This window comes from Microtus pennsylvanicus, chromosome 17 (assembly GCF_037038515.1).
Source record: "Microtus pennsylvanicus isolate mMicPen1 chromosome 17, mMicPen1.hap1, whole genome shotgun sequence".
NCBI lineage: Eukaryota > Metazoa > Chordata > Mammalia > Rodentia > Cricetidae > Microtus > Microtus pennsylvanicus.
In genome coordinates, this window is record NC_134595.1 from 5,118,524 (window position 1) to 5,132,867 (window position 14,344).

The 14,344-nt window shown below is 46.2% G+C and overlaps 1 long non-coding RNA gene across 1 annotated transcript; it reads left to right on the top strand.

Annotated features, from left to right (window-relative positions):
* The first annotated feature begins 7,771 nt into the window (after positions 1-7,771).
* On the top strand, positions 7,772-9,824 carry LOC142837039 (uncharacterized). The gene is made up of 3 exons (XR_012908189.1): positions 7,772-7,913; positions 8,276-8,476; positions 9,667-9,824. It is a non-coding gene; the product is annotated as an uncharacterized LOC142837039 (long non-coding RNA).
* Positions 9,825-14,344: the final 4,520 nt, after the last annotated feature.

Genomic DNA, 14,344 nt, shown 5'->3' on the forward strand with positions numbered 1-14,344 from the left:
CCTCGCTTCCATGACAGCCTAGTCTCGTGTTGCTGGGTACTAGCCCCAGCTCTGGCAATTTGTTCTGACTACCTAAAGCAGGAGTTTGTACTTAGTGTTGTGCTGTCTCAGTAGGTAGAGCATGGGACTCTTAATCCCAAGGGCATGGGTTCATGCCCCACATTGGTTGCCATACATAGACAGAGTTTTCTTTGGGACACCAGCGCACAAATAACAACACAGAGACTTATTTTGGAAGCTCAATCTATAGCACAGAATTGCTCCTAACTATCTCTTCTAACTTAAATTAACCCATTTATATTAATCTACATTCTATCATGTGGCATTACCTCTTATCCATCTTACAGCTCGTGTTTCCTCTCCATGTCTCCTGGCTTTTCCTGTGTGCATAGATTCATCCTCCTCTTCCTTTCTTTTCCCAGAAATCCTGCCTATATCTCCTGCCTAGCTATTGACCATTCAGCCTTTTATTATACTAATCACAACAATACAACTTCACATAGTGTACAAATATCCCACAATTCTTTGTTGTGAAGTTTTCCTTCTTGGTATTTAATCCACACATCTAAAGTTCCATATGTCCGGACAATAGTATGGATTTCTATCAGCTTGGCTCAAAGCATTGTCTGTGTGAAAGTCAAGGCGATGATGTCTGGACCTGGTATTGGGAAATGTGCCCATGACTGTTAGCTACATAAAGAACATCCCCTTTAGCTTGAAATTCTGTCCTCAATACTCCCACGCTGCTCTATCTCAACGTTTTTGCTTCCTGTGGTTGATGTTTCACAGGGAGGCATTCAGCAGTCACTGCAATGGACCAAGAACAACTGCCCTAGCAACCTGAGAACAGTTTTGTTGTCTAGAACATGAACGTTAAGATACAGTGCACTAAAAATTTAAAACCTCACCTTACCTGAGCAGAAGGTCAAATTTAATCATCATTCTCTCTCTCTCTCTCTCTCTCTCTCTCTCTCTCTCTCTCTCTCTCTCTGTCTCTCTCTCTGTCTCTCTCTCTGTCTCTCTCTCTCTCTGTGTCTCTCTCTCTCTTTCTCTCTCTCTCTCCCATGTCTTTAAACCTCCGTCTAGCAAAGGCTTTGAAAATCATGGTGAGCTTAACACGGTGACAATTATGCTAGCACCTGCTACTGTCAGGAGCTCATATTTGTTTGACCTGTGAAAGGAAATTATCACAGAGTCAAAATGAGATTTCAGCAGAAGTCAAGACACATATTAAATGTGACGCTTTACAGCAGAACATGAGCCTCCTGCTCCCTCCTCTGATGGGCTTCTCTTGGCTGTGTGCAGACAGACACTGATAGACGTTTTGATGAAGGTCCCTCTGTCTTTAAAGGAAATGAGATTGCTCTGTCAGTATCATCTCATCGCTAAAGTGCTGGTTATTATCTGTAGCCTGTGATCCTCCAGGTGTTTGCGAACTGATCGCTTCATGTTCTGCATTCCTCCATGTCCGCGTTTCAAGGGTGAGCAGCCACCTGTATCATTCCCATTCTAGACAAAGCGATTGTCCCTTATAGAACTTGGGGCACCCGAGGGACATACTCACAACTTTAATTTTAAAAATCATTCATTTAAGCACATGCACAACTTAAAAACAGCTCATTCATGCTTTCGATTTAGGAAATTTCCCTACGTTCTGAATTGACTCAGTGAAGAATTTACTGGTGTCAAGCATGTGTAGAAGGGCATTGGGTAATGTCTGAGTTCATGGTGGCTGGCAAGACAAAGCACGTTCACTTTCTTCTGGGCTTTAACACCTAGTGAGTGTAATTCCCTAGTGTTGTTAGAACTGTGGATGAAATAAACAGGTTGTAAGATGCAGAATACGTGGGAAGGTCATTCCAAACTGGAAAATGTTAAGCTGAGACATAGCAAAGCCAGGAGGATAAAAGAAGGAGACAGTGGTAGAAGAAGGAAGTAGCTAGCACACAGGCCCTGGGTGAAAGAAGGCTTAGCTTGTTCCTGGGAAAACAAAGGAAGTGAACTTTAGAGAAGAGAGTCAAATAGGACGATGTCCTGGTGGACAGGGCTTACATCCATCCATCCATCCATCCCAGCTAGCCAGGAACAGACATGGTATAGATCTTTGTCCCTGTGCAATTATAAGCATAGCCTCCTTTCTCTTTCAGAAGTGGCCTGGTTTGCATGATATATGATATACTTCTTAAAGGGCATGTCAAAGAGTTAGGATTTTATAATATGTGAGACAGGAAATCATTGGAGGGTATGAAGCAGGGATGTGACAGATAGATTTATGCTGTAGGATCATTTTACCTGTAGTCACCAGGGGGGTCAAACGTGGACGTGGAAGGAGCTGGGGAAAGGCTATGACAGCAGTGCAGGGGATGGATGAATGGACCACAGAGCATCGCTTTAAAAACACGGCTCTGGTAAACAACGGCTCACCCTCTTTCTCTGTACCTCCCAGGGCTGAAGCACACTGGTTAGGGCCCTAGCACACCCCTTCAGGACTCGCTCACTTAGACTCACAGTTGTGTTCTTCCGCGGGGTCACAGGGGAGAGCTGTCATCCCCCTGGGGCAGCACACATTCCAACTGAAGGTCACTGCCTGTTCCAAGGTCATCCCAGCTCCAGAGGTCCTGGGGGATACCCAGGCCTCTGCTGCGGTTGTACTGCAGTTGGACCATAGCTCAATGTTTCCTTCTGCTGTTTTACTCCACTGCCCCGGGCATGTTACCCCTCAGAGCACACCCCAAATCACCTGCATGCTGATGTCCACTACGGAACCTAGTGGCTGGGAGACCTGATCTGTGATTCCAGGGGAGCACAGCTTTCTTTAAAATGTATCTTTGATGCTATCTATCTTAGCCTTCCTACATCTAACTAAGAGGTAAAGTTGCCTCGGGTGAAGCACGATTAATAAAAATTCAGAGAGAGAAACTGGGGTTCAACCTGAAAACCGGAAAAGCAAAGCAGCCACTGGCTCTTACCTCGACCTCAGTCTGAAAATGGTGATCCTGCCTCCAGGAGCCTCAGAGTGAGACTGTGTCTGAGAGCTGTCTCCTCCCATTTTATAACCCTCTCTAGTTCTGGGATTAAAGGCAGGAACTCTCTGCCTCTGTAGCTCTCCTTATCATGAAGGTACACAGAAGAATGAAATGTCTCCATACACTTGATAGCTTAATTCTCCCCGTTCCTTCATTTAACAAATACTCTTAGCATCTGTGGTAGTTTGAATATAATTGACCCCCATAAGCTCACAGAGAGTTGCACTATTAGCAGGTGTGGCTTTGTTGGAGGAAGGGTGTCACTATGGGGGGGCTTTGAGGTCTCTCATATGCTCATATACCACCCAGTGAGACACACCACTTCCTGTCACCTGCAAGATATAGGACTCTCAGCTACTTCACCAGGACCATGTCTGCCTGCATGCTACCGTGTCCCACCATGATGATAATGGAAGGCACCTCTGAACTGTAAACAAGTGACCTCAATTATAAGGGTTGCTGCGGTCATGGTGTCTCTTCACAGCAATAAAACCCTAACTATGACAGCACCTATCATTGTTCTGTGTCCAGAAATCACTGGGTTAGACATAAATATCCCAGAGTATAATGCCCATCTAAGGCCCTTGTGTTAAAGGTACCCTCAGGGTGGTTCTATTATGACATAATAGATTCCTTTAAAAGTAGGTCGTCAGAGGTGTGGTCTTGAAGGGGATTGTGGGCCTAGTTCCTCTTAATGCTCTTAGGCTATTGACATGTATTCTTTGCCACAGGTCCCAAAGCAGTGGAATCAAATGGCTGTGGACTAGACCTGTGAAGCTGTGAGCTACAGTGAACCTTTCCTCTTTATAAGCTAACCAGCTCAGGCATTTACTACAGTGCAGGAAAGGAGGACCGTTCATTCCCTTGCTTCTGATCCTGACTGCAATGTGACTTTTGGATCTGAACTGCACAGCAGAATAATACAATATCTCGTTATTTCTTTCCTTTTTGATGATTTTATTTCATAATTTTCCTAATTTGATAATCCTTTTATTAAAAATCTACCTTTTCTTCTATTTCAAATCACCCACCCTTCTACAGTGTAAAATTTTGATTCTCAATTCATATATGTTACTACGGGAAAATTAAACCAAAAGAATATTTTTTTTCTTCGATGGTAGAAAACTGAACTGCTTTCTCAATGCATTTTTAATATTTCACTCTTATTTACAGAACACTGGATACATTATACACCCCGATGATGACTTGCTTGTGCTGTACGGCAGTGTCTATGGAGACCTCTTAGAACCTTTACCCTGGAGCAGGCGCTTTAATCTGTGAGAGCCTCAGTGACCTAGAGATGGGGATAATACCCACCTCCAAAGACTCCATGGAGATCAGAAGACACTCTGCTGAAAGTCAGGTGTGACACAGGGTGCGTTTGTCTGAGCCTTCCATCTGATTTACTCACAAACCCTTCATTCATTCATTTACTCCTTCATTCATTCAAAAACAAGCATCTGTTGATATTTAGATTGGAAAGGGCTGTGTTTTAATTTCTGAACACACAAATGGAGCAACAAGGAACGGTGTACCTGATATTATACAGTTCTATTCAAGAGAGAGGAGAAGATAATGAATAAATCAAAAGAAAGCAGGCACTGATAAATGATAAGATTCAAGCTAATCAGGAAGACAGGATAGGAAATGAATGTGGAGTGGGAGTCGGCTTCACACGGAATGGCCAGAGACAGCCCAAGAAGAGCGAGAGAGAATGAGGGGGGAGGGGTCAGTGAGAGCCCAGAGGTAGGTAGGCTTCATGTATGAGCAGGATAGGAAAAGGTATGGGTCTGACAACTGTGGGTCATTGATGGTCACAGCGGAAATCTTCAGTCATATTCTTTGTGCAATGAAGAGGTTTTTTTTTTTTTTTTGGAGAATTTAAAGCAGAAGAGTGGGCCTGGGGTCACAATCTGATTGGCATGGTTCTGAATGCCATCAAGAAGGAACGTACCAAGCGTAGTAGAAGGGTAGCCACTTAGAAAGCTACTGCAGTCACCCAGCTGTGGGATGATGGGGGAGGAGAGTGTGGACCAAAGGATGGTCACAAAGACAAGGAGAAGTGAGCGGATGCTGGGTGTCTCTTAAAGGCCACAAGACTTGAAGCAGAGAGTTTTAAGGAGCGCGAATGTGACCCACAACTTCTGTAGCCAATGAACTTCACAAAGGCGCCATTACTAGCAAACCAGCATCATGCCCGACTGCCAACCTGGCAGCGCTGGAAGGGATTTCAGGATTCACTTCCAAACACATCAACATAATGGGTTGAATTGTGTCCCCCCCCCCCTCCAAAATAATACATACTTTGGTCCTAACCTCTTGGAATGTGCTCCTGTTAGGCTGAAGGTCTTTATAGAGGTGGTCAAGTTGAAATGAGACCCTTTGGGAAGTCATATTCTAATATCTAGAGAGAGGGAGAGAGAAAGAGGGGGAAAACGTGTGTGTGTGTGTGTGTGTGTGTGTGTGTGTGGTGTGTGTGTGTAGGGGCCAGTATATGAACATGAAAGTAGTGGTCAGAATAATGACTTAGAAACTGAGGAATATGACTGCCTACAAATCCCAAAGCTGGTAAAGAAGCGCTGAATGCCCTCAAAAGGAACAGCATAGCAGTATGATGTCAATCTTAGCTTCCCAGCCTCCACATCCAGGAGACAATATGCTGCGGCTGTTCAAACCACTTGGTCTTGGGACCTTTACTGAAGTTAACCCTAGGAGACTCAGGCAGCCAGTATCCCAGAAGGGTAGACATCAGCCTCAACTCTTGCAACTTCTTTTCCTGCATACAAAAGACAAAATAGACTTCTTATAGAACTCTCTCAGCCATAGAAAGCCACCTCCCTAGGTGCTGTACTCAGTGATTGCAGTGTTTGAGACTACAGCTTTGTTGTCAGCACTTAACATAAGAAAGGGAGGGAGGGATGAAGAAAGACAGGTAGGGAAGTAAGGAAGGAGGGAGGGAGGCAAAGGAAGAAGGAAGGGAGAAATAAAGAAAAAGAAAAGGAAAAAAAACATTAGTAACAAAAGTCTATGGTACCAGTGGCCCTCGAGCAGTAACTGTGGTGTAAGAGAACCAAGAAGAACAGGAGACAAGGCTGCAAATTACTGTATCAGTAATACAACATGTCTACAGAATGTGACATTTAAGTGTCTTCACTTAGCACAGAAGTGCTGAGGACAGAGGCCAAGAGCAACCCTAGAAGGGAGAGGAGATCAGCTGGCCACCCTCTTTGTCCTTTGAAAGGCTCCCATTTCACACTTCTCCCCCACACTGAGTTTCTATCTCTGTCCTTTGTAATACTGTTCTCCAGCACCATGTGCCTCTGTGTTATGGCGAAGGCTGGATGTGAATGAGTCAATAAGAGTCTCATCTGGCGCCTCCAAAAGAAGACAAATGGCCCTGAGTTATAAGACATATCTGATCAGAGGAGAACCCAGGCATCTGGAAGAAGATGGAGAACCGTGACCGTGGATCTGAAACGTAGCAGGTAGTTGTTTACGGGTAAACCAGAGTCTCCATTTGTGTGGAGGGAAACAACAAGAAATGAAAATAAGAAGCTGCCTGGATCAAGAAACAAAGAAACTCAGTGTAGGCCAAGCAGTGCCTGTTGGAAACGGAAAGAGACCATTGTATAGGAGAAAGGGGGAGGGGTAGGTTTTGCTACAAGGGTGAGGGGCTTCTTGCTGTCAATGAACAATGAAATATGTGTCTGAAACACACATCATCTTGTACTCATAAGTATTTGTAAATGTTAAAAAGGCAATCATTCAATCTTTTTTCCCGAAGGTGATTCTATTCCAAAAGCAGAATTCAAACCGTACATGGCTGTACTTACCCTCCTACATACATAGACTTTAGCAGATTGGCCACACTGCTAGGCAGGTGGATTCTCTTTGTTCATCCCAGCCTTGTCCACTTCGCAAGCTCACTCTAGCTGTTTGCCCCTCCTTTGGTATGCTGGATTGACTTAAAACAGATCTGAAACATACTTCAAGGTGATAAAAATAGTTTTCCATTAAAAATAGAATCACAACAGGCACACAGATAGACATTTAAACAAAAGGCAACCAAATCTTTTATTCTTCCAGTTAGTTCATTCTTTTTAATGCTGTCAGAAACATGCAGCTATCTTACCACTAAATTAGAATCTTCAGTTCTAGTATAAGGCATCGCTGATCAACTTTGTCAACTTAAAAAAAAAAACAAACCCCTTCTTATTGATGCCATTGTAGCAAAGGATTTTCTTCTCCCATGCAGCAAGTCCAGAATGAAAGTGGGTTGTTGCCATAGCAACAGAACACAAGGCAGAGAACGCAAAAAGAGGAAGGTCTCTGCTCTGAAGGCCAGTCACAAGAGAGCTCTCAGTGGTGGCAGCAAAGAAAAGCTCTTGCCATGGCTTTTCACCGTCATGTGGTGCCTGCTGTTGGCATAGGGTTCCCCAAAATCAATTATTTGCATAATTCTGGATCATCCACTCAATGGAAAATAAAAGTATTCACTGCCACAGTTCTCTTTCAACAGTCTGGTGTTAGAGATTTTCTTAAAAACCTAGCACACAGGTGCCTTGCTGCTAGAAGCCGCTTATGAAGTATTTAGTTATTTAATGGCTTTCTTCTTCAACCTGATATTGTTCAAGATTCTAAGTTAAAAACAAAACAAAAGAGGTGTGCTCTTTTCAGAGTACTCGCTGTTCGGGGAGACCGTTGTACATAAGAGCCTGTGACCCTCCTCCTCTGTGCAGGGCACCACAGAGGTGGACATTCAGGGAGACCGCAAGCCATGCTAGAGAAATACAGGAGAGGAGAGAAAGGACGGATCTCACAGGCTAAAGAAGGAACTGGAGTGCATCTGGCTGTGTTTGGGGGATCATCTGGCAGAGGAGAGCACAGGTGAAAACCTCACAGTGAAAGAAGCCCGATTCATGCAGGATTGGCGGGGCTGGTGGGGTTGGCAGCGGTAGCAGGGGTTAGTGGGGTGGCGGGGTTGGCGGGGGTAGCAGAGTTAGCAGAGGTTATCGGGGGTTAGCAAGAGTGGCAAGGCTGGTGGGGTTGGCCAGGGTAGCAGGGTTAGCAGGGGTCAGTGGGAGTGGTGAGGGTGGCGGGGATTGGACGGGGTAGCAGGGTTGTTTCTCTTGGGCTGGTATAGAATCTGTAAGGTTGGGAATGGAGGATGCTGAACTCTAGGTGGAGTGGAAAGCCAGCTGCCTAAGATATGGAGAATATAGGAGTCCCTTTTTACTTTATCTTTGAAGCCTGGAAGTGCAATTTCCGGGCAGGCAGTGGAGGCAGAAACATGGCAAAGCCAGCTGTCCGAATGGCCTCTCAGTAACAGAGGGGAGAGCTGCTGGGTCCTATAAGGCTGGAATCGAGAGGACCATGCCCAGAGCTGCCTCAGACACCTGGGCGAGAGACACACCCCAGTGTGAATCCAAGTCTGGTGTCAGCCATGGAAGGTGAGGACAGAGTATCCAAACAATTGTCGCCAGCATTTCAGCAGGGCTTACCCTCCGGTCCTGGAGATACCTTCTCCTTTTCGTGCCAATTTCAATACTAACACTGGACAGACTGAGAGGTGGGGAAGAGGGAAAAGGTGCTTGATGTTAAGCCTGATAACACCTACACACACACACACACACACGCACGCACACAATTAAGTGTAATTTTTTTACAAATTGAAGTGTGGAGAAGGTGGCCAGCGTCCGCAGTGGTCATCTTCCTTGCCCTTGTACTGAGCCTCAGCCCTCACTGAGTTACTTTAAACCTCACTTTCAACCCTAGCGGCTGAGCTGATGGACGGACAAACACATGTCTTTTTTGAATTTAGCTCAGTACAGTTTCCTGTCATTAGTGGTCATGGTGGGGGCAGGGTCAGAAAAAGAAAGGAGATCTTTTAGAAAGATTTTAAGCAAATATGTTAACGGCAGCACCGTGAGTGGCAAGCACAGTCAAACGGATAAGGGCTCCCATGGAGATAGGATCAGGCGCTTCTGGCCCTCCTGGTCTCTCGGCAATATTAATATCAGTGCATTCCTATTAAGTGGGAAAGTGGAAAAGTAGGGTGGGTTTCTTCCCCGTGAGGGGAGAAGAGACACAACTAAAAAGGAGAGAGAGAGAGATGGCCAGAAGGAGCCAAACCGGAAGGAGGATTCTGGCCTTTTCGTTTCCCTGGTTTTATCTTGTAAGGCTGCTCCAATGAGGTCACTGTCTTGAAGACAGCCTATGCAGATCTCATATCTAGAAGGAGGAAGTAAAGACCTGGGTAATTTTCCAGATAATTTCCTTAAAAGAAAAAAAAAAAAGGCAAGCTCCCTCTCTTCCCGGTTGTTTATAACTGATAAAATACAGGACGTCGCGATGCTTTTTAATGAGTTCCCAAACTCAAGTTCTGCTATTTCATTTTTTTTTTGAATCTGCATTTGCCTGAAATATCTCAGTAATTCAAGTGGAAAGGGAGACTTTTGCCTAAATTATGAAAATGACCTCAATTTATTTCACTGCTTGATTCTGAGAAGCAGGAATCAACTCTTTCCTCTCACGGGGTCTGGGGCACATGGGTTTCTGGGGTGCTGGAGTGGGGTGGAGGGGAAAACCCACGCTCAAGTCCAACACCGCATTCTTTCTGGTTTTCATCTTCCTCTCGTAGCTACAGAGGTGGAGATGCAGGACTTACACTAGTGACCGCGCAATGATTCACTCAGCTCACGCTGGACTGCACTGGCTCCGTGTTGTTCGGAAGAGGTGTGTGTGACTGAGCACCGGTGACCAGCCATGCTGCCCTGGTTAGTCCCCACCAGACCCCAGGTACACAATTGGGTTGCGTGCCCATCCATGCACCACCCCTTCCATCCCGGAAGTCTGTCTCTTCTGGATGGAAGCATCCCTCCAAGGGAAGAGCTCCTTTCAGACGTAATTCACACGGATACGTGGAGTTAGACATGATTTCCCAAAACATCAGCGTGGTCCGCGGGCTCTACCCAAGGCATGGTCGCTAAGTGGTTAAGGCAGAAAGAGAGAAACACTGGGAGGAGGGAGTGGGAGGGGGCTGAAAAGCCAGGGCTCTGAAGTCTTTGTTTCTCTCCCATCTGGCTGGAAGCCAGAGGCGAGGATCGAAGAGACCTCTCCTTTGTCCACTGATCTGACAGTCATCCCAGTTACCACGGCAAAATCAAAGTGCAGTGTGCGTTCGCAGGGTTATGTCTGTCGCTCCAGAGGCTGCTGGGAAATCTGCTTCCCTGTGCCCGTATGACAGCCGGGTTCTGGGCTGCATTTTTGCTTTCAAGGTCATAATACAAATTAAGAGAACTCCACTTTGTCCAGGGGAGTCTGTCATTGTGAGCATTCTTCTTTCTGGTCCTTCCTTCCTGGGGACCCAAAGCATGTGCTCTGTGGCTTTAAGGGAAGAGAGAGCTCTTCCCAGCCCTCTCCATCAAGTCTGGTTAGGCTTCTGCATGTAAAGTTCCAGGTCATAAATAATTCAAAAGATATGAAGACAATTTTCTTCCTTCTCCATCTAGCCCTGCACGCAGCACCCCCTCTTCCTTCCTGCCCTCTAACAAACACTAATTTAATCATCTGGCAGCAGAGTGTCCTGGTCCCTGGCTTGTGCCAGGCCTGGACCCTGCCGGCTACAGACTTTGCTGTCTCATTTGGAAATGAACGATAAAGAAATCTGGCCCTTGCTTCTTCCTTCTCCTTCCCCTACCACCTAGAAGAATTCTTCATAGTTGTATCCCGAGCCGCACAATTGAGTGGTTCTCAAGACAGCCTGGGTACCTTTAACAGTTTCAGCTAAGGACATGATGTACCACCTCTCAACTGTTCTAGAGAGATTCTGGGGCTTCCCCGGGGTCCCGATGGTGACTCCTGAGTGCACCAGGAAGAGAGAAGAGGAAATATGCGAAGGGCAGGAAGAGAATGAGGCAGATTAGACCCCTTGTGAATGCAAGCTTAGACCTTTGGTCTTCAGTCAGGCTACACCTATACTGGGCAGCCTGACAGCATTCAGGTCAAGAAAGAACATCTCTTGAAGGCCTGGGACAGCAGTTCATGGAGGATGGAAAGAAGGCAGGATTCACAGGCGCAGGTGCAGAGGCTAAAGGGGATGGGGAGAAAAGATGTGATTTCCCAAGGAAAGAATGGATATGTACGGCAGCAAGGCAAGCCTAGGCAGCCGCGTGGCCTGTTTCCTTTGCCTCTGCTCTTCCCGTTTAGCTGCCAATGTTTGTCTGATGAAGAAGCATCTCTAACCTAACCCCAGAGGGATTCCTTTAAAATCCTCACTACCACGATCCTCCAAATATTAGCTCAGCACTAATGTGTAGTACCGTCCTCTGTGAGGAAATAGATGGTCTGCCCTCTCGTCTCCCAATGCTTGTAAAGAAAGCACTTACAGTAGGCCCAGGCTTCATCCCGCCCATGTTTTGTTTGCGTTCTTCTCCCCTCCACTGGTAAAGCACTTAGAGGGGTAGCATTAATGTATTCCAGAGGGAGACTGAGCTCTGGGAAGGGGCTGGTGGCTAGCAAGCCAACTGTGTTCACCAGACAGCCTGCTCCCGGCACGGGGGAGGCACCCATGGAAGGCTATCGGGGAAAGGGTCCCCTGGTGTGGCCTTAAAGTCAATGGGCTGTTCTGTTTGCTTGTACACTACCCCACCCTGCCACCTCTGTGTTGGACTGTTTGCTGCTTTTCCATCTGGGGAGTTTTCTGTCCTCTACAAGGCTAAGGAGGGAGTTTGCAGCGGGCAAGCTTTCTTCCTGGTCATAAGTGTAGACTGGCTTTCATGAGAACTGTTAGGGCTGCCTCTGTTTTTAGCATCCCCCACTCGGGGTGATTTCTGCCGAGGGTGTTTCTCGGGAGTAACAGCAATGTCCTGGCCCTTTGGGTTCTCTTTTCAGATGTGTCTATGCGTGTCTTAGACTGGACTGCTTTGTGTTGTGACCCTCTTTGATGACTCCTTGCTGACAATGGCAAATGCATTTCCCCTTTGGGACCCTGAGCCAGCAGCATGGCCTTCCTGCAGGAAGCTGAGACAGGGGATGAGATAAGCCCCTCTCACTGAGCACCCTTAGATCACGTTCTGTACTTCTTCCTCCTGGTTTATATAATTCTACAGCTCTGAGGTCATCAGGGCGCTGGGAAAGAGTCTCTGTGTTGGGGAGGATTCTGCACAGCACAGGGCATTCTTACAGTCTCTACTTTCAGGGCCAAGAATGGAAGGCGTGGTTCCCTTTGTCCTTATTTGACCAGAAGGCAAGGCATGGAATGCTGCCTCAGTGCCTGGGCTGGAAACTCCTGAGGGCTCATAAATAAGCCTCCAGCCTGGTATGGCTTCTTGGCTAAACGTTTGCACAGTTACTCAAATGAAGCAGCAGGCATGAGTCAGGAGGGAGAAATAACCCCAAGAAGTGGGGGCGGGGACGCTTAAGCGACCCAAGGCTGGAAGATGGTACTTTCCTGAGAGAGCGGCACAGCAGAGGCTCCAGGGACAGACTGCGAGCCCTCCCCCTACACTGCGCCACCTGCCAGAGCCATTTGCAAAGCAGCTTGTAAGAGCAGCTAAGGGAACGAGCCACTTGTCCATCCTCTTTGCGGGAGGCCAACAAGGACTTTAAGCATTGCTGAGAGGGGCAATAAAAAGACATTAAATATTTTATCGGTTTTGAACACTCACCATTTGAACCAAGGTTATACAGAAGCTGTGAACCTAAGGCTCAGGGATAGTATTGACTCAGCAAGGTTGGGTTTTGCAGAAACACGAAAGATAAGTTATTGGATCCCAGTGTTAAGTACGCATTAATGAGCAGAAGGCCAGATCTATGTATCCTTGCCTCGCAGAGATGGGGTGCCAGCAGCTGGTAGCCACAGGCTATTAAGCCTTAAGGTACGCCTCATTTTCTCTGGGAGAGAAAATAAAGATCCTCTTCCTCCTGTTCCACGTTATATTCTAAGGGTCTTAAAGAAAATACAGTAGCGCAAAACATACTGACACTTCCCATTTACAGAGTTCCGGTTCCTGCTCACCCGCTCAACCCCCACCCCACCCATAGATACAGAAGTCTTCAGAAGGGCTTCAATCCATGATGCAAAACGGCATTGCATTTGCGATGCCCCACATCCTGTCCTCTGCTGTGCATCCTGTCTGCATTGTCTGTAATACCTGATGTAACATAAACACTGGGAAAGAGATGTTGTGCTGTATTGTTTAGGGAACAATGACCAAAAAAAAAAAAAAACGCCTTTTCAAGTTTGGTTCAGTTAGAATATCTTTCTGAACATTTTGCTTCATAGTTGCTTGAACCTACAAAAGTAGAATCCACAGATATGGAGGGTTGTTTTCTGGATGGATGAACTAACTCTCTTCCTCTCCCCTTTCCTTCCTCTCTCCCTCCCTCCTCTCCTCCCCTTCTCTTTCTCTCCCTCCCTAATGAAGTTCAGACCTCCCCAGTTGTCTTATTTCTTTGTTTTTTTTTTGTTTGTCTTCCTCTGCTTCTTCTGAACAATGATGTTCATGGGCTCAGGTTCTCCTAGAGAAATGCTAGAAACTGAGTGGCTTTAACAAGAATTTATTTTCTAAAAACCAGAAGCTTGAAAATCAGGTGCCACTTCCACGGGCCTTCTGAAGGTTTGTCTTTTGGCATTTCAACTTCCTATAGTGTCACCATGATCTTTTCTCTATGTCTTCCTATGTCCTAATCTCTTATGGGACACTTTTCATAGTGATTTTATTATAGTTACCTCTTTAGGGAACTTATTTTAAAAACAACAGCCACTTCCCGGGTATTATTTCACACGTGAATTTGCGCAGGTCACGATTCAGTCCACAGCAGTTGTGACTTTTATACATGGGATCAATTATGCTAGTCTTTGTTTGCACAGACTCTTGGCAAACACCAGAAGATACAGGATCTGTCAAACTGTGCTTGTTGACCCACAGGTACCACCGTCTCCTCTAAATGGCAAGGCAGAACATATCAGTTAGTTCAGGTGGAGAAAGAAGCACCATGGCAGGAGGGACATTAAATATAATATTCCAGGGAAGCAACCCTCTCCTGAAGAATGGAGGCCAGTGAACCTAAGGACTCTAAACTCCACCTTTGCTTCTGCTTTATCTGCTCCCTGAAACCAGATTCCTCCATTTTGGGTACCTAGCCCCTTGTACAAAAGTGGCTTCTGCTGGCGGACTCTCTCTATACCTCATGTAAGTTGCCAGTTCTGATAATTGAAGGAGTTGCCCTGTGTTTTCAATGAAGCTGAAGGTAGCGTTCGACCACCTCAGTCTTCAAGAGAATCCAGGGCCAAACTTCATTCCCGAGAGTTCATT